We start from the raw sequence: 21,805 nt of genomic DNA, 5'->3' as shown, positions 1-21,805 counted from the left end.
AAAAATTATCTAATCAGCATATCACCAGGCTGCAGCTATGTGTGTTTTATTACTCCAGATTTTTTAATATTTTTTTTTCTCTTGTTTAATGTTTGTGGCATCTAAACAGTTGACAATGGACTTGGCAGTTTGTATCTCATTGTAGGAATGGGGAAGAGAGTTAAAATTTCACTGAAATGGATGAGGTAATGTTTACAGATTCATAACCAGGCAGTTGCTTGTGCTGTTGTTTGCTCTTCAAGGTTGGGTTAACAGTCTAACTGCCATGGTGACTCCCTGGAAACCTAGAAATGCAGAACAGCACTTTAACAATAGAAAAAGACAGAAATCTAGTGTTAGATTACAGGATAGTTCGTAGCAAGGGGAAAATTTTGGAAGAAATCCTGCAGTCCCAGAGGTTGCATTTATTTTCACATTGGTGATTTATGATGACAATTTTCTCACACTTTGTAATGACACCTCAGGTAAACTGCCTTGCTCACAACACAGAGCTTGGCCACAATGGGGAGAAAAAGTGCATTACAGCCTCACCGGTAGAGCCTGACAGAAATCTTAAGATGTTCTGATACTTTTGGGTGCTAAAAAACCAAGCTCAGAGTGGCTTTCCAAATGACAAATGTTTTCCCGGGAGCCCAGGATGAATATATATACATCAGCAGTTATTTTTTCAACTGCCATTTTTCACAGTTGAGCCAACTTCGAATTATTTGCATTGGAACAGTGTCTTAAAGAGACCTAAAAAGGTGTGGGTTTAAGCTACATTGTAATGATGATCTTCCTCAAGATCACTGCATGTAATGATTAGGTCTTCGTTAAACCTTTCTGAACGATAAGCAAAAGTAGGCTGGTGGCTACACATGTAAGTGCTTGAGACTATTTATGTCTTTAAAAATACATCCGTGCCCAAGTACCTGCAAGATTGAGCTCAGCTGGTCTAAAGTTTTCATTTTAGCTTAAATTAATTTTTTTTTTTGCGCTTGTAACTGTCCTTTGTCCAATACCCTGATAGCTTTGTCCTGCTATTACAAAAAGAAGAGGCAACTCTAGTGGCAATTCGGTGTGAAAAATTTTCCATGCTCCAGAGATGAAAGAGGTTTGCATTGACCCAGCATCCCCGTTTCGCAGCGCTGGGGAGCTCTCTCTCTCAGGCACTCCCGTTCTGCTCCGAACCTGGGATAAAACAGTGCCCGGTGCTTGCTGCCTGCCCTGTACGGAGCCACGCTCTGTACCCAGGGCACTTGTAAGGGCATCCCTGCAGGGCTGTGCACTGGAGTGTGATGGGGAGAGCCTCTGGCTGCCCGGCCGCAGCGGCACCGCGCTGCACCTCGCCTCATCCATCCTGCTGACAGGCAGAGTTAACCAGCCCCGGACGCGGCACAGGGCGGGTACAGCTGGGCTGCTGTTGGGGGATCTCTGCTGGACTCAGCCCTGGTGTGGGTAGCAGCGAGCTCTGGGACCCGCAGCACAGCACCAAAGCCCTCCATAAAGCTGTTGGGACCACCTCGGTCTGGGAATCGACAATATCACCACCACACACCAACTGCTATTGGAGTCTGTTACAGCAGATGAAAGAAACCGAAACGTGAAAAACAAACACATCCCTTTCTTCTAATATAATCAGTATTTTTAAGCAGTTCGTCTGCTTAATAGGAAGGTTTTAAAACATTTTGCTTGAGCTGACATTCTTTAATTATAATATTCACACTGCTGAATATGCAGTCACACCAGCAGAAGCTCCGTTGTGAAAGAACTCACAGATTCAATCTGTTTCTTTCTCTGAATTTTTCCGACTTGGTCATATTTTTCCATTCATGGTTATTTTTTTGTTTCCTTCTCATGTTTCCTCTTAAATGTGTGGGTTTTCTCCTCTTACTCTGTTGTTCCCCTTGAAAACACCAGGATTAGCATGCAGATGTTTTTCTGATCAGAGATATTTTTTAATCGTTCCCATTTTCCACAGTCTATTTGGGTAGCTGCGGATTTTTTGTTTGTTTGTTTATTTTCAACCCTGTCTTCTTGTTGTGGTTTTTTTCCTGATAGATGCATTACCCTAGTCTTCTGAGTGTAAACACCTTCTGTTTGCTATTGTTTCCTTAAAACAGCATTCTAGAAAATGAACTATTTCTTCTAGTTAAATAAATCACGGGCTATGCTAACTATGCCAATAATCTAATATCTTCCATGGTTTCAGTGCTCTGCTAACCATGAAAGTTTAGGTGAAAAAGATAATCTTTTAGGAAGGTTTAAAAAAAAAAAAAGTTTTCAGCATGTCTGTTACCTGTTATAAAATTGTGCTGTAATACCTTTAAAAATTCCTTTTAGAATTCACTGAAGTTGTAGGATTTACTGAACACAGAGAAGGAGGAGAAGAAAAGCAATCATACTTCTTGCCAATAAGAAAGGACCAACTTTTTTATTTTTTTAAAAAAGAATAATGACCTCTTTAAATGAGTACCAATTGTAATTTTGGCTCTCTTGTAATCTGCAGGCTAACGTTCACAGGAGTTAAATTACATTTAATTTTTAGAAAGCTGAGAGGAGAAAAGGGCGTTCAGCAGCTTAGCATAGGGAAACTGCCATCAAATACCACTTATGCAACGACCAGCACAAAGAATACAACCTGAGCTGCTACCATCCGTGAAACTGGCAACAAGCACCTGCATTAAATCTATATTATAAACACTGAAGAAGTTCAGAAATGCCTTCTCTCTTGCATTAGAACAAGTAATCAATGGACTTTACAGGGCTGGTATTTCAATATAAATTTTTAATGTCCAGAAACTAAAGTTGGGGGGGACAGGAGAGTTTTTGCATAACCCTGAACCTTGCCAGTAACTAGGGTATCCACCACTGTCATTTAGCAGCTGCATAGTTTTTTAAGAACTTCTATGCCCAGAGCACCCGTAAAGAGGGAAGCTCACCTATACACCATCCCTTACAAGGAAAAGCAAAATTGCCTTTAATGATGTGTGCTGGGCAAGCTCAGAGATGCCATAAACTTCAGTTGTTTGGGAACTTGGCCAAGTCAACAGAACGTCCTGCTCATTTCCAAAGTTGGTTTAATGCCTAAAATTTTGTTGGTTAATAGCTCGCTCTCATCCAGAATGACCTCGCCGTTCCCTGGTGGGCAATGGCAATTGAATCACCATGTCCTGACACCCCCGAGGAGCAGCTCCAGGGTAGCCCCACGGAGCCTGAGGAGAGGTCAGTTCAGCAGAGAGAAAGCACAACCCACACTATTTAGTTGCCTCTTAGAGAGCATCTGCCACCACCTCTTCAGTGCAGTGGACTTAATTCCTGAAAAGGGTTATCAGCTGAAGTTAAAAAACAAGACAACTTTGATATGTGAATTAGCCCTTGAAAGTTTTTCTGCAAATAAGCAAATAAAAATATTAAAAACCCATGGATGATGCTTTTTCCTTTTCTTTGTTGCGAGGCACCTTGTAAAAAATAGGATTTTTTTTTTTTTTTTTTTTTAGTAAGTTTTTAAAACAAGTTGTCTTGTCTCTCACAAGAGAAAGCAGGAGATTATCTATTACCTGTAGCTATAATCAGGTTAATATTGCAAATCTGTTTTTTCCCTGCAAGCCTATTTCTTTTTGCTCAAGTAATTAATTTTTTGTGACAACACATACTTCAAGGAGAAAACACAAGATGAGTCTGCTACAGCAGTATAAGCAGAGCAGCCAAGACGGGAATTTTTTTCTCTCTTACTCTGCAGTATGTAACTGGAAATGCTTTGGGGGTTAGTCAGCTTTCTTTAAACCTGTGGCAGTTAAAAAGTGTTTTTCCCAGCCCTTCTTCTGTGTCCTATCACCAATAGACAAAGGCAGAAATTCCTATTGCCCTGCAGCCCCTTTGCAAAGATACAGCTGAAACAAAGGTAGCTCAGGCAAGGTATAAACCTCTCCTGAAAAAGGATGAGGTGTTTGTGCAGAAGTCTAGATGTCTGCCATCTGCAGTGAGGGACCTGGGTGCATGAGGTTACAGAGGGATTATCCTAAAGCTGCCTCCTCCTATTTTGTAATCTAGTGATTTCCTATCCCAGCACAGATTTTACTACAGTAAGGAACCAATACAGCATCTCTCTGAACATATCATTATTACCGAGCCTATTGTAATTAGTTCCTGCTTGTGAAGCACTTGGGCATGGAGGAACATGTAAGTGCTAAGTGTTACAATCATTATCATTCACCTTTGCTTGATACATTTCCATTTTATTTAGCCACTTGTGACCAAGGCATCCTCTACAAGGATGAGACCACAGGAAAAGGGAGGTGAAGTCCTGGTAGGTCCTGGTGAATTCTGCAGTGCTCCAGAAAGCTGAGAGGTAAGTTTGCTGGTAATGTAATAAGCTACTAGTTAGTAAGGAAGTAATAAATTATTGCAATTAAATTAATTGTATTGTCAACCCCAAGTTTCCAAATAAATCATAAGTTAGACGGACTTAAAAATAACTTAGATTGTTCTTTTATCTTTTTTCCCCTTGGTAGACTTCATGTTTTCAACGCTTTCTTTATATGCAAGAGCTAAGAATTTTACTTTTTAAGGGACAATTAAATCCCTGTACAATAACATCCTTACCTTAATGGGTCAGAGCTTTAAGGAAACTGAATGCTAAGGGTGGACAACAAGGACTAACAATAGCAGTGGATATCAAGATGAAATAACCACCAAACCCCTAAAATATAAGGGCCTTATTCACTGCAACTAGCCACACAAGCTGAGAATAATTTCACTAAAATCTATGAGTAGAATCTCAACATCCCAAACTCATAGAATTCCATTGAAAATGTTGCCAGGATCTCCAGTGGAGAGGGAAGACCAATAATCCAATGTAAATAAGAGCAAATGTAGATCCTGTCATTTGACCAGACAGTGTAAATGACAGGAAAGAGAACCATGTCCTCAGCTGTTCCAAATTTCACATTTTTGCTTTGCCTTTCCTTTCAAAGAGTACTGATTTCCCTGTTTGATGAACCGAAACTTAGAGGCTGAGCTTTAGGTCTGACTTAGATTTAAGTGGAATAAAAAAGTGTCTGCATGGGATGAACAGCTATATGCATTTTAGACGCATATACATCTAGTTGTGTGAGGGCAAGATCTGTCCTATTTATGAATACATGCCATACGGTCTCCTTTTGCACGCCTGTGCTTTTGTTGAAGTGCACGTCTACAAAGCCTGAATACCCAGCAAATCTTCAAACACCAGTGTCCAGGTTTGCAAACTCCTATTCAAGTGAGTCACCACCGCCTTCCTGAAATAATTTTTCCACTGTATATTTGAAAGTTATCTGTACTGGGGTATAAAGACCTTAAAAGGTAGTGATAAAAACACACTTTATTAAAAAATTTGAACTTAGCATGAGTAAGGATTACTCATGAAAGGAAGGGCACTGACACTTAATCTTGAGTTATCCAATTCCTTTTTAAAAACTGGTCTCTAATGAGTGGCTGCAAAACTGTGAGTGCCTTTTGTTCTCCCTTTCCCGTTTCCCCTTCCATCACAGGAGATATTGCGAGTCAAAGTGTTAAGATTTAAAGATGTGGCCTAAATTCATCAGGTATATTCACTGCGGCGGGTCTTTCGCTGCATGACTAGAGTGTAAGAAAAGTGAATTCCACCCTGAGATAAGAGACTCCCCCGTCTGAGTTTCTCTGCAGATATGAGAAAAAACAGGCTGTGGGCTCTTTGAGTAACACAGGGTCCCAAAAGTTCAGAAATCCTTCCCGTGCCTGCCTCCGCCGCAAATCAGCTACTCTGGAATGAGGTGTTGGGTTTTTGTTTTTTTTCTTCTCTCTTTTAAATGTCTCTAGTGATGCAATGCTTCTGGAGCTTAGATACTGGCAGCTGCGGAGGCTGAAAACTTTCATTTGTCCACAGAACAGATAACAGATCAAAAGCATCAATGGGAGTTTCTTCAGCCCACCTCACCAAGGAGCCTGGAGCTCATTTTGCAGTGACATACTCCATGCCATTTCTGCATTTCTGTTACTGGTTCACAGCCACTGAAGTTCTCAACAGATGATCCTATTAATACATCCTCCGCTATTCTTTTTTTTTTTTTTTTTATCTGTATGAAAGGGAATGGAAATAGTTGTTTTGCTTACGCAGACGAGCCATTAGGTGGTACTAATGGTGCTTTCGACTGCTGGCATCTGTTCTAGCTGGAGTTTCAGTAGGGGCCTTGAAGGTAGAAGGGCTTTAAAAATCCGTTTGCTTGCCAGTCCCCTGAGGAACACCAGCTATGTTGGTATCAACATGCTGAAAGATGTGTGATACCAGCCAGCAAGCCAGGTGCTCTCGATGGCAGAGTAATTGTTTATTGAAAGAGACAGGCATGCGAGGGTGAGCTGTGAAGTAAAGATGCAAGATTTCTCTTGTGAGGCCTTTTAAACACTCTTACTGAATTACTTTGTCCAAGTAGTGTTAGTTAAAAGCTTTTGGAGAGCGTTCTGCTCTGTTCCCACATATCCCTCCCCCAGAGGCATTTGCCAATCCACCGTACTGTGGGGAAAAGATAAATGCTAAAATCTCTCATTCTTTTTGAAAATAGAGATAGTTTAAGAAGTAAAACAAACATGTTCTTTATAAATTCTCACCATTCATTTCTTTCCCTGACAGTCCAGTGCCAGTGGCCTGAAGAGCATTGGTGTAGCATGAGCCTGGCTGTCATAGGCTACTCGTCCTGAGCAGAAGTCAGGTCAAAATGCTCACCTTTCTGTCCAAAAGAACTTGGGTTGTTATTTTAATCTTTTAAGGTGGTGGTATTTTGGTTTTTTCTTCCCGATAGAAGAAAAATCTCAAACACGACCAAAATGTCCTTTCAGGTGTGAGGTGGTGCCACATCTTCTTCCCTATTTGCTTACAGCTTTAGGGAAAGAGACCATTTCTGCAGAGCCAGGGTTCAGCTGCCTAGTTTTGGCACTGTGTCCACACTTCTGACTTTGCACAGGAAGGGCTAAGAAAGCAAAGCTGAGTATTTATATTACAAGGTATGCGAGTTGCGCTGAGAGCCAGGCAGCCAGAAGTGCAGAAGGCTTGCAGTTTGTAGGTCTACACCCCGCTCCGCACAGCAGACAACAACCAGAAGGCTGCCTCCACGAAAGCGTGCTCCTTGCCTCTGGCATCCCTTCAGTCAGGCAGAAACAATGCACAGCCCAAAGGCTCCAAAGCCTCCTCTGCTTTGCAGTCGCAGAGGCCTGTTCATTAGCTGGTAAAGGCGCTGACAGTTCCTTAAAGTTTCTACAGTTACACATGGATTTACTCCAATTAAGGACTTGGCCCAGATTCTGGTTTTTTTATCTTTTTTTAAAATGCGTTAGCAGATGGCAAATATGCACTGAGCACAGATAAACTACTGGTTTTTGAGGGCAATGGCTGCTTGCAATGCTAATTTGGGGGTTTATGTTTATGCAAGCTACCTGGAGGGACACATTTCAGAGTTGGGTTGAAGCAGCAGAAAGACTCAAGCCACAAACTGCAGGGCTGGGTACCAATAAACCATTTAAAGCTGGGGTGTGTGGATGCAGGGCTGGGTGTCTGCATGTTCTGGAGAGATTCAGAAAATAAGGCAGAAGCAGATATTGAGAGACCAGAGCTTCATGCATTTCCCTTATTCAGTCCTGTCAAGATGAGATCACTTGCACAACATGGACCTCGCTTCAGTCTCCAAATAACTTCATCGTGTGAAGTTATTTGGCTTTATGGTTTGGATTCAGGCCAGCTGACACTCCACTGCAAGCTGATACTCACATGTTCTCCTGGAAATGACATCCACATGAGAAAATTTTAGTGGACTGTGGTGTGGTGGAACTTGATTAGTAATGAGCATCCAAGAGGTTGATAGATGTGTACAAACCAGGTGTTGACAGCTTTTTTTTTTTTCATCTAGCAGTTCTTTTGACCCATACACCATGCCCGTGTCTGCAAACTGTGACCTGCTGTTGCAGATTCATGTGGATCAAAGGCATCATTTCCCATAAAACTTTGTTGCCCTTGCTGCAGAAAGCAACCCAGGATAACCAGAAAATACCTATTGCCTGAGGTTGAACAGCTTATATATAACAAGTCACTAATTAGTGCCTAGTTCAGACTGTGCAGTCACAGAATAGGAATAAAATGAAAAACAAAGCAGAGGGTATATTCCTGGCAAAAGTCCTACCCACAAATGCAGTGGAACAATGTGTGACACTGAGGGCAGAATTTATCCTGAAGACCACTGAAAGCACATATTACGGACTCCACTGACCTCTAGGAGCTCTCACTGAATGTTTTGTACCTCCCTTTTTATTTCTTAGTTCTTTGTCTTCCTTTCATCAAAGAATTGTGATATCCTTATATTAGGTCTGATACCATGTTGTTCCTCCACATTAAGATATTCTTGAGCATTATGGTCAGACATTCTTTTTTTTTTTTTTTTCTCATTTCTGATTCATTAAGAGAACCAAAAAGCTGCTGTTGTGAGTGAAAATCACACTGATCTCACCTGAAAATTCTGTACACAGAAGACTAAAATCACTCCAGTGGTTACAGAATGAATCATAATATAGTAGGCATTTAGCTATTTTTTTTAATAAGTGTGCTTTAATTGGACAAAAGCACAGCTGACATATTTAACTTACACATCTATTACAGGGTAGAACTCACTTAACTACTCTGTTCTAATAGGATTTGCTGCGAAGTTAGCCACATTTTGGTCAAATAATCCTGCAACCAAGACTGATTTCTCTGAGCATATTTGCCAGCTGGGACTCTATTAGGTTAGAGCACTGCTTCACGCAATTAGGACCTGTGGGCGCTAATGTAATACAAATAAATAATAATACATTGCTGTAGAATAGTTTGCATAAATAATTCATCACACAGATTAAGTATGAACTATTTGCTCATGCTGTTGTTTGCTGTGTTACGGGCCACAGAAGTCCCATGAAATTGCTCCTGCTCTCTGGCTACATGGCTGGGGATTTTTTAACATTGAGAGTGAAGAGAAAGTGGGGGGAGCTGACTGCTCTCAGTTCTTGGGCATGTCCACTGCTGATAATTTATTCATGTATTTCTTCTGCTTGCTTGGACCAGTTTTTCAGCTCATGTTTATCATTACAGCTCCCTGGAAGTCAATGGAATAACACTCATTTGTCCTCTCTTGACTGAGAATGTGACAAGATAAAATTTCAGTCAGAACTAGGAATAAGATAGAAACCCTGAGTGTTGCTAATCCTGAATCTAAGGGCCTTATTCCACACAGGTACTGCTCAGTCCCTGATTCAGCACAATCTTTTGAGCATTTGCTTAAATCCCACTGACAGTAATGGCCCACAAGCACATGCTGAACACAAACCAAAAGAAAATATTCTGATTGCAGTTCCCAGAGTCCTTCTAATAGCAGATCCTTGAAATGTGAATGCAGCCCTAAAACTAAAATTCAGTTTTTCACATCCTGAAAAGCCAGGGAAATGAGAAATGTTCTTCTGAATGTGTTAATACTCGGTTTTGCTTTGAAGAACCAGCAGTTTTCAGATTATGGCTCCAGTATTTTAAAACTTAAAGCCCTCGAGTCCAAGACAAAAACTAAGCTATTGATTAAAAGAAAAGCCACGGAGATGCTGAGAGTTCAAATAAAACAATGAAGATGCTTAAATATCAGCATTTCTTTGGAGCCTTTTAGTGTCTTACTGACTATGGAAGCTCAAGAGGCCAAAAATAACCTGTTCCTTGCTGTGAGCCAGCGGAGCTCATAGCCCGTAGCTGACAATCTTTTCCCTTAGCTCTACAGGCTACAACCACCACATCCAGCCCTTGGTGAAATAAGTCTTAAATCCATTGAAGAGTATCAGAAATGGAAATACACAGGGGGAAAAAAAAGAAAATGTGCCATATAACTTTCTGAAGCAGCTGAACTCAGAGAACACAGTGCCAAGGGGGAGGGCATTAGGTCAATTTGAAAATAGATAACAGAACATACCATTGTTATTATTTTCTATTTGAACATTAAAATAAAAATAAAATCAAAAATAACCTTGCCAGAAGTGTAATAAATTCCAATCTGCTCCACTAAGCTGCACGTCTTTGGCCTGGTTTTATACTGAGGAGAGTGAGCAAAGTTTGGCCAGCAGATTTACTGGTATCTTACTGCCCACCCCCTTCCACCTGGTAGCACCTTCCTGGGCTGCCTCTGTAACAGCAGAAAGTGACAGCTCCTGCTCTGCTGCGCCCCAGAATATAGCAGCAGGATCACCCCCTGCCTCCTCTCCCAGCAGAGGCTGCCCAGCAGTAACCTAATAAGCAGAGCTGGGAAGCTCATAGAAAAATCATTACCGAGACAGAGATGCGACTAGTTGCACAAAGTAAATGTCAAAAAGGAAAATTCCTCTCTGGAAAGGCATGTCAGGGGAGCCCTGGTCACGTACATCTGGATTTCATTCTCTAAAGCAATGTTAGCTGGACAACGTTCAGCTCCTGGGCTTGCAGATCTCAGCCTGACTCCGCCAAGTGCTGATCATCCTCCGTCCCAAAGGACTTCAGGGACAGCAAAGAGCAACTGAGCCCAGCAAGAGACAAAAGCCATCAGTCTGCGGGATCCAGCCCATCCCATGGTGTAAGAGGCCACTTTTCCTCCTGCCATGTGTGAGGACCTGAGGTCCTAAAAGATCAGTACAACTGACTGGTGCCTGCAATGTTCACATAAGCAATGTTTTGGAGGCAGCAATAGTAATAACAAAGATAATAAATAATGAAAGTATAAACCTGGGTATGGTTTCTCTTAGATGCAAATTAAGATTTAAATATAAAAATGATAGGCTTCTGCTAATCCTTTTTAGGAAGTCATAAATTGTTAATCAGACCTTAGGCGGTGTTGTTTAATACCAACTTTAATAAAATAGCTGCCTGAAGCAGAAAGACAGTTGGGATCCTGACTCTAAAACTTTGGTAACCTCATCCACATTTTTGTAGCCTGCGGCTCTTACACTACCATTGGTACCAACTCCTTTGAAATACACTCATTTTTTAGGCTGCTAAATTATTAAACACCTTATTAGTAGAAAGATTAGATGGAAGAAAAGTCATCTCTGTATGACGGAAAATGGATTGGAAGAGGAAGGAAAAGTTGAGGGAATATTTACATAAAAGATACAGCTCTGTTGTTGATATACAGAGGTAATCCATAATCCATAATTCATTCACGAAATGAACCCATCAAATTACATCACAATGCATGACAAATTGCTACTATTGAGCTATCTTACAATAAATTACATAGAATCATTCCTGTCAAGAGTAAAACTTGTTTGAGACTAAAAAAAGCAATGTCGCTACAAGGTTATTTTCCCTGTTGTTCCATAGGATTTGTCTATCACACCCAATGCCTCACATTTCCATCATATACTTTTATGGGAGTAGCAAAAGTTGCCTTGTACGGGGTAACCGCTAAGTCTGCCAAATTTAAACTGCTTTGAAAATTGCAAGAAAAGGGGAAAGGAAGAAAACGGAGAAACGTTTCTTCCTGATTATTCCTTAATACTTTTCAGTCAGGTGAGCAGATCTTTAGACTAAAAAATAAGCAGCAGTCATTTCCTTAAGTGCAATGCCTTTTCACTCTATGTCCAGAGCAGCTTGTTAGCATGCTAATTGTTTAGTTTAATATGCAATACAGAGCACACTTACTACTTTGAAGTGCTTATTCATGATGTCATGGATATTAGTGTATATTTCTTAATTACACAACAAGACAATCTTTCCCCCTTTCAACCTACACTTTCTGTTGCTCTGATTGGTTTCTTTAACTAGCCAGAATAATCATTTTGCCACACAGAGGCAAATAAGGAAAAAAAAAAATTGTAAACAATTTTAAAAGCCATTTTAATTTAATAACAAATTGGGATCTGTACTTTGTGTTAAATTAGCACTGCAAGCCTCATATCAATTCAAGGCAAGGTTTCTTGTTCGTTACTGCTTAATTAATCAGCCCTGTTTCCATCTAAATGAAAAGTTTTCTCTCTCTTTCCTATCATCTCTAATATCTCATTTCAGGCAGCACATCAAGTTAATCTTGCTTACATTAGCAACTTATTTCTAATGGCTCAGCTGAGTTATTTACAATAATTCATCCTATCCCAGCCTGCAGCTGAATCCCGCTCGGTCCCTTTGCTCTGCTCGGACAGACAGACTCGGTGGGAAAGCAGCAAGTGCTGAGCGAGTTCATCCAGCCCTGTGAGGCAGCCTGGGAGGACAAAGACCTGCTTCCAACACCCTGATCTCTACTGAACTTTCGGCTTCCTGGCGTGTCTTGTCTTCCCAGAGGCAACATGCACAGAGCTGGGCAAAGGATTGTTACCTTATAAAACAACAGATGAGCATGAAACAGTTCAATGGAGGAAGAGAACTACGTAAGGAAAGGAAAACATAGAAAGTTGGGTGGTACCTGAAAACATGCCGTCATCGTACAGAACATCCCGTAAACAAAGCTGAGATAACCATGAGTCCTGCACTACCATCAGTAGTGTACATAAAAATATCAAAATTTCCACCATGCCACCTTTGAAGAAAGTGAAGAATGGGACTTTTAAGCACCATCTTTCTGAGTGTCTCCTCCTTGTGCTCATCCCACTATTCCCATAGCCAGGAACTGCTGCCACTGCCACAATCTGGTACTTTCTGTCACCACAGTAGCCAAGCACACTAAGTTTGGGACTTCAGAAAAGATCTCTGATGGTTTCGATTGCATCGACCTGGCCCCAGTCAAACACTTACTGAAGCTGTGGTCACTGGTAGACATCTAGTCTATGTGCTCGCCATTGCTAAGTTCAGCCTCCAGAAGTAAGTTTTCTGGTTGCCTCCTAGGGCTGGGATGCCTGCCCACGTCAGGATGCCTGTTGCTACCTCCCCTGCTCCCCTTGCAAGGCAGCACCCCTGCTCCAGCAGCTCCATCCTGCAGTGACCCACAGCCTCCGAGACGTAACAGATACTTGTTCAGGTCAGGGCTTGAAACTAAATCTGCACCTGAGGTGCCTGCATCACATGAAGTCTGGTTTTATTGCCAGTTTGAGCAAACATAAATACCTCTGTAATAAACACAAAATACACTTAATATTGAAGGAGCCATTCCAAGAGAACAAAACCTGTTCCTGAGTAACCCCAATATTTACTTTTGCTCATGGAGGATTCAGGATGGTATTGCAACATGAAACAAGGATGTGCAGTGTATTTTAACCTCCTAGATTTGCGACAACCGGCTTCTGACCTCACACTTACCAGCCTGGTTGAAATTACAACCTGTTGCTAAGGAAAACTGTCATACCCTAAAGTAACTGTGATATCAAATAGCTTTGAGATGTCTGACGAATTGCGGTAGATTAATGAGGAGGGACTTCAGAAATCCTGCAAAAGACACCCTAACATGTTACAATATGATAATACATTTAATTTAATAACAATATATATTCTGTGCTGAGAAAAGTGGGAGGATGGTTTTGTGTTGTTTTGGTTTTTTTTTTCCAAGAAGAATAGAAATCCTTTCTACAAATCACAGTGCACACTTCTCTTTCTGATGGGAAATGCTGCTCTGAAAAGCACTGAATTTCAAAGCTGCTTGAGATCAGATCGCCTGCAGAATTGTGCTGATGACTGTAAATATTAATAAATAAGATACACTGGGCCAGCTTTTTTCCTCGTATTCTTATGCACTGTTTCTTCTTAAGTGCAGGTGTCCTAAAGACACAGGCACCAGAAGGAAGAATCTGAGCTAAGAATTGTCTTTATAGATGTAACTCACAGCGACACTTGCACAAATGAAAGATACTCCTGCTATGTTCCAGCAGACCCAGCCACCAAATGACAAGTACAGTCCAGTCTTCTGCATCCCCACTGCAACTGTCCCCAGCTCCTGATGGGAGCAGGAGGACAGCAGAAAATCCATCTGTATGCTGTACAAATGAGCCAGGGCTATACTGCTGAAGGGGCTTTGATGGGAAATGATGACCCTTCCTTACACAGGTTTTTTTCCATCCCCACTTTTCCTAGTCTACTATTTAGGGACACCAAGTATACATATTTTTGGAGGTCAGGGTTTAGTCACCATGGAAATAATTGCAAAGTTGTAAACACTTCATTACAAGATCCTGACATCTTGATCCAGGAAGGCACTTAAGTATTCAAACAGCCTTGTGCACTTCAGTGCAGTTTATTGGTATGTTTAAAAGGAAACTGCTCTGGGACCAGGTATGATAAGGCAGAGAGAGAGAGAGAAGAACACTGCTTTGTTTATAGCAGAAATAACTTGGTAATTATCATCAGTAAGAAGGGAAATACCATAGCAGGGCATTCATATTTTTTAGACTTAAATGGAGTTTAGATGAAATACAGTTTTATAAAACTGGTTGGCACAGCATGAATTGCTTAAAGGGATGTGGCTGGTGGACTTAAAAGTTGCTTCTGCATCTTTTTCCCTTTCAGCAGTGACAGCTAAATTGAGCACCAATTTCACAAAAGGAATTTTCTCCCTGAAAGGGATTCTAACTCTATATATTCCTGCTCTGTGATCTGCCCGAGCACTCTTCGCACTGTGAAAATGAGGAAATAGGCTCTCTTGAATTCTTGTAGTGCTTGATCAGTTTGGGAGGCCAGCTCCAAAAGCATCAGGGCATAGTAGGTGGCACGCAACTCAGAACCTGGTGCTATTTGGATCTAACCCTGCCATATAACTTGCAAATTTAACGTGTCTTTTTAATGTGATTTTTTCATGTGTCTTTTCTACTTGTCTCTATTTATTTATATTAGGATGAATGATGAATACCCCTGCCGGGAGTATTGGTGTGTGCCATGTCCTTATTCAAGTAATTTACCTTTGACTCACCTTCTTATCTATGCACTAGGAATACTACTCTTTAGATGTTTACAAAGCAGGGGTGCTTTGAAATGAATTCATACAGGCATGGGCCTGAATGACAGTGAGTGTGGTGTGACCTCTGGCTGCCCCAAACCACGGGCAGCAGCATGCAGAAAAGGCAGCCTTTTATGAGACTTTTTTATTCCCTTCTGTCCCACAGGCATAAGTAGGTGGGAATGGACGAGGCAGAGAATGGTAAAGAAACTCTGTGGCCAGTCCAACTGGGCCAATGCAGAGAGGAAGGTCATCGCCACCTTGCTTGGGGACAGCTCAGATTACTTTCTCCCGGGAATAAGATATTCAGTCTTGTCCCAGACAGCTCTTGGAGCTACCCAGCCTCCTCTTCCCCTCCATGTAGAACACGACTGAACAAACAAGCAAAAAACATCCAGAAAAATCCTTTGGGGAGAGAGTGTCAATGTGGCTGCAAGGAGTCCTTGAGAAAAATAATTGGCTTTCTTTTGGATGAAAAAAAAGAGACCCAAATCTGATTTTTTTTTTTCCCCATCCATTCTTTCATCAGCTCCAACAACACTCGAGTGAGCAGCAGAGAGTCAGGAGGGTTGAGTGCAAGCTGTACTTGCTGCAAGATCCTGGTTCAGCATCCCTGCTGTGCTACGGCCTCCTCTCATGACCTTGGGCAAGTCACTCACCTCCGCTGGGATTCTCTTCCCCCTGCTGTAAAACAAGGCCAATTATACAGGCCAGTCTCACAGGGGAACTGTGTGGCGAAGACGTATTTTTTAGACACTGTGGATTACTTGAAGAGCTTTTGAGTGAAGGCCCCATGTCGATCAACTGTGCTTTGTCCCTTACTTGAAGCAAGACTCCCAAATGTCCACAGAGCATCTCACAATGACAGTGGGGTTTTTTTTGGCAGGATACTATAAGGTATTTCATTTTCCCTTTGTCCATGAGGATGCTTTTGTCAAATAATGATTGCCAGACTAATGACACCCTAAAGTTACAAACCACCAGGCACTCAAAGAATCAATTCAGCAAGGAAACAGATTTCACCTGAATGCTTAGGGCAAAACTAAAAGCAACCATGTTTTTCATTATTTTTGTTAATGTATTGGAACTGAGGGGGTGTGAGGGAGGTGGACACATGGACATCTTTCTAAGCAAGAGAGCTTTCCCTCGGGTGAGAGTATCAGCATGGAGATTAGCCCCCATGCTGCATGGGGAGGTTAGCACCTGGTTGGGACCCACAGGCACATATGGTCCTCCCACCATCCCACAGGCAGGACTGGTCTAGATCCCCAAGACCTTTGAGAATGCAAAGTGGAGTTGCCATCAGAGACAAGCGTTTTCTTTGAGTTTGGTCTTACCCTTCACACCAAAGCAGAGCTACATGCTAATGATCGTGTTGATTAAGCAGTCTTTGTGCTTATAGAAGCTATTAACTGACAATTGAAATGCGGCAGTTAGGGAGTAGGCGGCTCTGCCTTACACCCAGACAAGCACGCACCTGCTGTACCTGGGGAAACTCAACTAGTGTTTAATTTCTGTGCTAATTTTCAGTTCCTGCTGACCCTTCTCCTAGGTCCTCCTGCTTTGGCTCTGCAATTAGATGCAGAAGTGGGAATGCTGGAAAGATACACTACCTATTATCTCGCAGGCAGCTGTAAACATTACAGCAAGATAATGGAATTAGTTTAGCTGAGAGGAATTAAGGTATCCAGATAGTACAGGACCCATCTCATTCATAAAGTGCTCTCTTTTGTGCTTTGCAGTGTGTCACTAGGGAAGAGCTGAGGGGTTAAAATGGGTACTTATGTTGCAAATCAAATCTAACAGTCACATTCTGGCTAGAACTAAGCACTTTCTGACTATATATAAATACATATGTATATCCTGACAAAACAGGCTAATTAATCCATAAAATATTTGTCCACAATGCCAGAATATAGCCATTATTGAACAGGTTACTTAAAAGATAGCAAGATTGGCACTATTCCTGAATGCGACCAGATGGAAATGTATATGCTCTTTTGTCTATGCACTTGGCAAAGAGGAGGGTATGGAGAGGGTGTCTTGTGGCTGGGTGTGAAGAAAGATAATGCAGTATCAGTGTAATCTTGGATGTTTCAGCACAGTGCTATCAAGTGCCCTGGCACCGTCACAGTTAAGCAATCACTTCTTCTCTTAAAGCTTCCTTTTGGAGGTCCAACACCGTAACTCATGAAGGACACCATGCCAGACATGCCTTTTCCATTCTGGCAGGATTCGCAGGCTCCCCTCACCAGAAAGACACATCCCTTCCCCATCAGCATTGCTCCTTGCCACTGCTAAGGGGGCTGCAGCTGCAGGAAAAACTGCATTTTCTGCTTTGTTTTGCAAGAGGAAAATACTTGAGAAGTGGGCAGCTCCACGACACTGGATGTACCAACAAGTAATATTAATTCACACCACTCTAAACAGTCCTGAACTACAGTTATCCCAGCCGCTTCTGGGAATGCTCCTGTTAACAAACAAACAAAAGCATAAATACAAATATTCACAGAATTTGTTTGGGCCTTTCAGTGCCAAGTGCACAACCGGGAAAATAAATAAAGTGGACGACAATGTTGGCAGTCAGCCACACCTGCACTAACTACAGGAGGTGGTCACAGGTACAAGAAGGGATAACACTGCCTGAAATAGGGAGGGGAAGCTTCTGCTGCACAATCAGCATTAGGACACACAGCAGCGTCCTGGAGAAGCTCAGGAAACCGAGGCTGGATGGACTCCCAACAGATATCAGCAAGTCATTGGGGAAGGATGAGAGAGAAGCTCTTAGGCTGAGATTTATGGCAAGAAAAACCCAAATGGATGTGAAGACTCAAATGTGTGACTCAAATTTAAACTTTAAAAATGCTTTTATCCAGCACTTTCTCCACCTAGTTCCACTGCAGCATAACTCACAACACAACCCAGAGAGGATGACTTTTACTGCTGATGTTTTGCATTAATTATGCATTCTTCAAGGGTGTTTTTAAAACTCAGACAGGGACTAATAATCTGCCCTGTACCTTTTGTTAAGCAATAAAGACAGATAACAGCCACATTTAATCACACTAAACATCCCCTCTACATCTCATGTCTCCCCATCCCAAATGAAACAAGGCGAGATATCATAACACCTCTCTCCTCGCAGAGCCCAGTTTCTCCAGACTCCTTGGGAAGGGCTGCCATGACTAAGCAAGCAGCACGAGCCAACCAGCTGCTACTGGATTTTTATCTCAACCAGAACACATTTAAACTTGAGAACTGTGTTTATACTTCAAGTTGAATCCTGCATAGAGTCAGCAGAAGAGATTGGTTTTGGTGGCACGTAGAGCCTTTCACTTCATCTGCAGGATGAGGGACTCATTTTAAAGGTTTATGTTGAAAAGGTCCTGAATTTGGCCCCACATGGCAGTCAGGATAATCACAACTAAGTTTATCAGCCCGAGACTTGTGAACCAAAGTAATTATTTAGAAAAAAAGAAGAGCAAAAAAGAAGCAAACCCCAAATGACACAAAGCGTTTGAGGAAATCAGAACAGTTATTGCAGGTAGCTAGGTCTTTAGAGGGTTAATGAAGAAGTCTCCCTAACACCCAGCTTCTAAGGCACAGCCCCTCCATAGCATTTCCCGCACGTTTATGATAATCAAAAGATACTGAAAACCAATTCTACTTTATTCTGTTATAATTGCAGCAGAGCCACTAGAGGAATTGCAACCATTATGCAAGATGAGGCACCATCACAGTGGGGCCTGCTGTTTCCAACGAATTCTACCCACTCTTTTTTATAGATTTCAGCTACCTTTCATTTTAGTAATTAGCCACCATTTCCAAGGAGATCCATAAGCAATTTCCTGCTCATCTTGAGCCATAATGCTACAAGATTGCACCAGAAAGAGAACGTAGTTTAAAAGTAGTCAACGAAGGGCAGACGGCACACTGAAAAGTTCAGTTAAGCAAGAGACAGAGACCACCATTTCATTTAACAACAGATAAATGTTGATGCCCTCTAGATTTGCTTGACTACTACATAGCACGCAGGCATCCGCTGGAAAACCCAATAGCAACTCCTTCCAATCCCCGAAATACTGTAGGAGTCTATTAACAAGCAGCAGATCGGTGTGCTGAAATCTTCAGTCAAAGCAAAAATGACGTAGCAGACCTGAGGGGACAGTGGACAGGAGGGAGGATCCCACCCTGAGGTACCCAGTGTGCCCTTGAGTAGAAGGTTTCTTGCAGAGAGGTGTTGTGGCAGGATTCCAGATGGTGAGAGCACAGGGACATCCATAACTTCTATCAAGTTTGCATTAGTTTTGAGATCTTCAGTAGAAAGGAGGGGGGGAAAAAAACCCACAACATTTTTTAATGTGCGTGTTTTGCTTTCAAGGAAGTCTCTCAACTAAATATTATTGAAACAGCAGATGGCAAAATGCAAACTTTATGAAAGGGAAGGCTGCCTTGAGCGGCAGGTTACTGTTTGCATGGAAGAGCTGTGCAAGGGAGGAGGGAAGAAGGGAAGAAGTTAGGAGGCATATTTCTAGCTGAACAACTTGGTTAGAAAGTGATGACCATGTCTATAAATGTAATCTTTGAAGTGCTGGCATGGAGATATGCAAGAGCAGTGAACTGGTGTGAAAACTAAAATATCTAGAGGGACTAATAAGTCCCTATGGGGACCCCAGTTCCTTAAATGGCTGCAAAGGATAATTGCAGAGAACTACAACAGGACTGAATCAATGCCATTTTCCCTGGGAAGAAAAAAAAAAAAAAAGTAGAAAGTAGGCCAAGGAAATGATTTGAGTGCAGGGGAGAACGTGGGGAGCGGAGGCTTCTCCAGGCTGCGGGGGGCTCGGACGCTCCCGCAGTGCCATCTGCAGGGGAGCCCGTGGGGACCTGGGGCTGGAGAGGGTCTCCCATCATTAGATGCTCATTTTCTGAGGATTTAGGAAAAGCAGAGGTGGTACATGGCATAGGAGCCCCCTCTGAAAGACACTTTACAGACACAGAGTAGAAGGTCGCAAACAGATTATGAATGGTGCCAGAAATCCACCCCTCCTCCAGCTCAAAAGTCAACTGTAAGCCACTAGAAATATGTCCAGAAAGATTATGGTGCAGCTGAAAGCCAGAAGCATATGAGATTATATATTTACCGGTGCTGTGTCAGATAACATCTGAGAGGAGAGCAAAAAGGGATTCAGCCCTGCAGTCTTTATTAGCATGTTTGGGCTGTTTAAAGGAGCTATCCAATTGTATCATTGTTGCCAGGCCTTTAAAACTGTATATATCCATGATAAAGGAATCTACTTGATCTTGATCAGAAGCCTCCAAGCCCTATCCGACTCTCCTGCGACATGCAAACTTATTGCCTTTAAACAGAAATTAGAAAAAAAAAAAGAAATGAATAGGGATGCACCATTACCCAGAGCATTATATTGCTCAGGAACAGATGTTAATCAATTTTATGGAATGCTTTAAGTAATATGCAAACACTTTTGCACACAACTGACTGCATAATAGAGATTTCAGCCCAGCAAATACATGAGATAAGCCTTTATCTTGACTGGGAGACTTATGTCTATTTTGATTAAAACCAAAGAGGTCTGCACGTTCAAGCAATTTTATTCTCTTGGAATTATGTTATTTACAGGGTGCTATCACATATGGTCCCGTGATAAAAGGGAATGGAAATAACCTGTGCTCTTGATTGTAGTGTTCTCCTTGCACATATGTTCACACACATAGCTCATGGAGTACACATGCAGGACGCATGTACCGTCCTCACAGATCCCTGCACAGATAGGAACAACTGTATTCCAGCTGTGCTAGAAGAACGGTACATTTGGAGAAAGGTCTGCCCTTAGAATCTGTAAGTAATTTTGCTACACAGTCTCCCATACAATGCTAACAGAACTTTAAAATCCCACACCATACACAAGTACAAGGAAAAAGGTGCCCCATCTCCTCAATTTGTACAAAAGTAGCAGCTGTGCCATCGTGCTGGGAGTAATTTTGGTCATTAAACTTCTTGATCCTTGAATGTCATCAGGAGTTACTTAGGTGACCATCCACTTGCACTTACAAAGTACTGCATTTAACTCTCCATAAAATATGGATTTTATTGCAGCAGTGACAAGACTTGTTTCCAGAGCCACTGACCTCTACTGCTATTGCTTATCTCTTGACTCAACCTTTGGCGTAAGAATACTTATGTAGAGTATACATACTGTGTATTGCTTTCCCTGGGCGTGCGTGTAGGTGTTATATACATGCTAATAAATCAATACCTCAATCTATCTGACATACGAAGTATGTTTCTAAGGAACTGGTAACATTTACAACACAACCAAATTCAGCGCTTTCCTTCTGCAATTATCCAACTTCTCTCCTGAAAAATGCCTGCACGCCTACCCCCTTTCTTCCCCCACCTCCATCACTCCCCAACCCGTTCTTTTGTCAAATAAAAGGTTTCACATTTGTCAATTCCTGTAACGTCCCCAGATCTGTCCCCTCTGCCCCCTTCTTTTGGCTGAGGGAGCGCCTCATTTTAACTGCGCTCTACATTCAGCTCCGCACTTTGCCTCGCATTCTGCTCCTCATCCGAGGGGCTTTGCCCTGTATCCGTTTCACAGCAACCGGGCAGCGTCAAGAAACCGAGTCAGGTTTTTATTATTATTATTATTATTTTCTAGTTATTCAATCACGCTTCTCCTCTTGTTGTTGTTATTATTAGTATTATTCTTCCCTCCCAAACACACCCGACCCTCCTCCCGCTCTTACCACCACCTCCCCTCGACAGAAGTGCTTTGCCGGCGATAACAATTCCCAGGAAAACGCCGCATCCCTTCGCCTGCCTTAAACCGACAGCGAACGCCGTCCCCACCCGGCCCTGGGTCGCCGGGCACGCCGCGGAGCTCTCGGGGGGGACGGGGTCG

General features: G+C 42.1%; 1 protein-coding gene across 1 annotated transcript in view; it reads right to left on the bottom strand.

The window, feature by feature from the left end:
• Positions 1 to 21,719, bottom strand: part of CDH6 (cadherin 6, type 2, K-cadherin (fetal kidney)) — a 106,842-nt gene extending 85,123 nt beyond the window's left edge. The window contains exon 1 of the mRNA XM_014940961.1: positions 21,651 to 21,719. The gene's annotated coding sequence lies outside the window, so the exon portion shown is untranslated. The remainder of the gene's footprint in view (positions 1 to 21,650) is intronic.
• Between the last annotated feature and the right edge of the window lie 86 nt (positions 21,720 to 21,805).

The sequence above is a fragment of the Calidris pugnax genome, unplaced genomic scaffold (assembly GCF_001431845.1).
Source record: "Calidris pugnax isolate Ruff unplaced genomic scaffold, ASM143184v1 scaffold8, whole genome shotgun sequence".
Classification (NCBI taxonomy): domain Eukaryota; kingdom Metazoa; phylum Chordata; class Aves; order Charadriiformes; family Scolopacidae; genus Calidris; species Calidris pugnax.
This window is presented reverse-complemented; position numbering and strand designations above follow the sequence as displayed.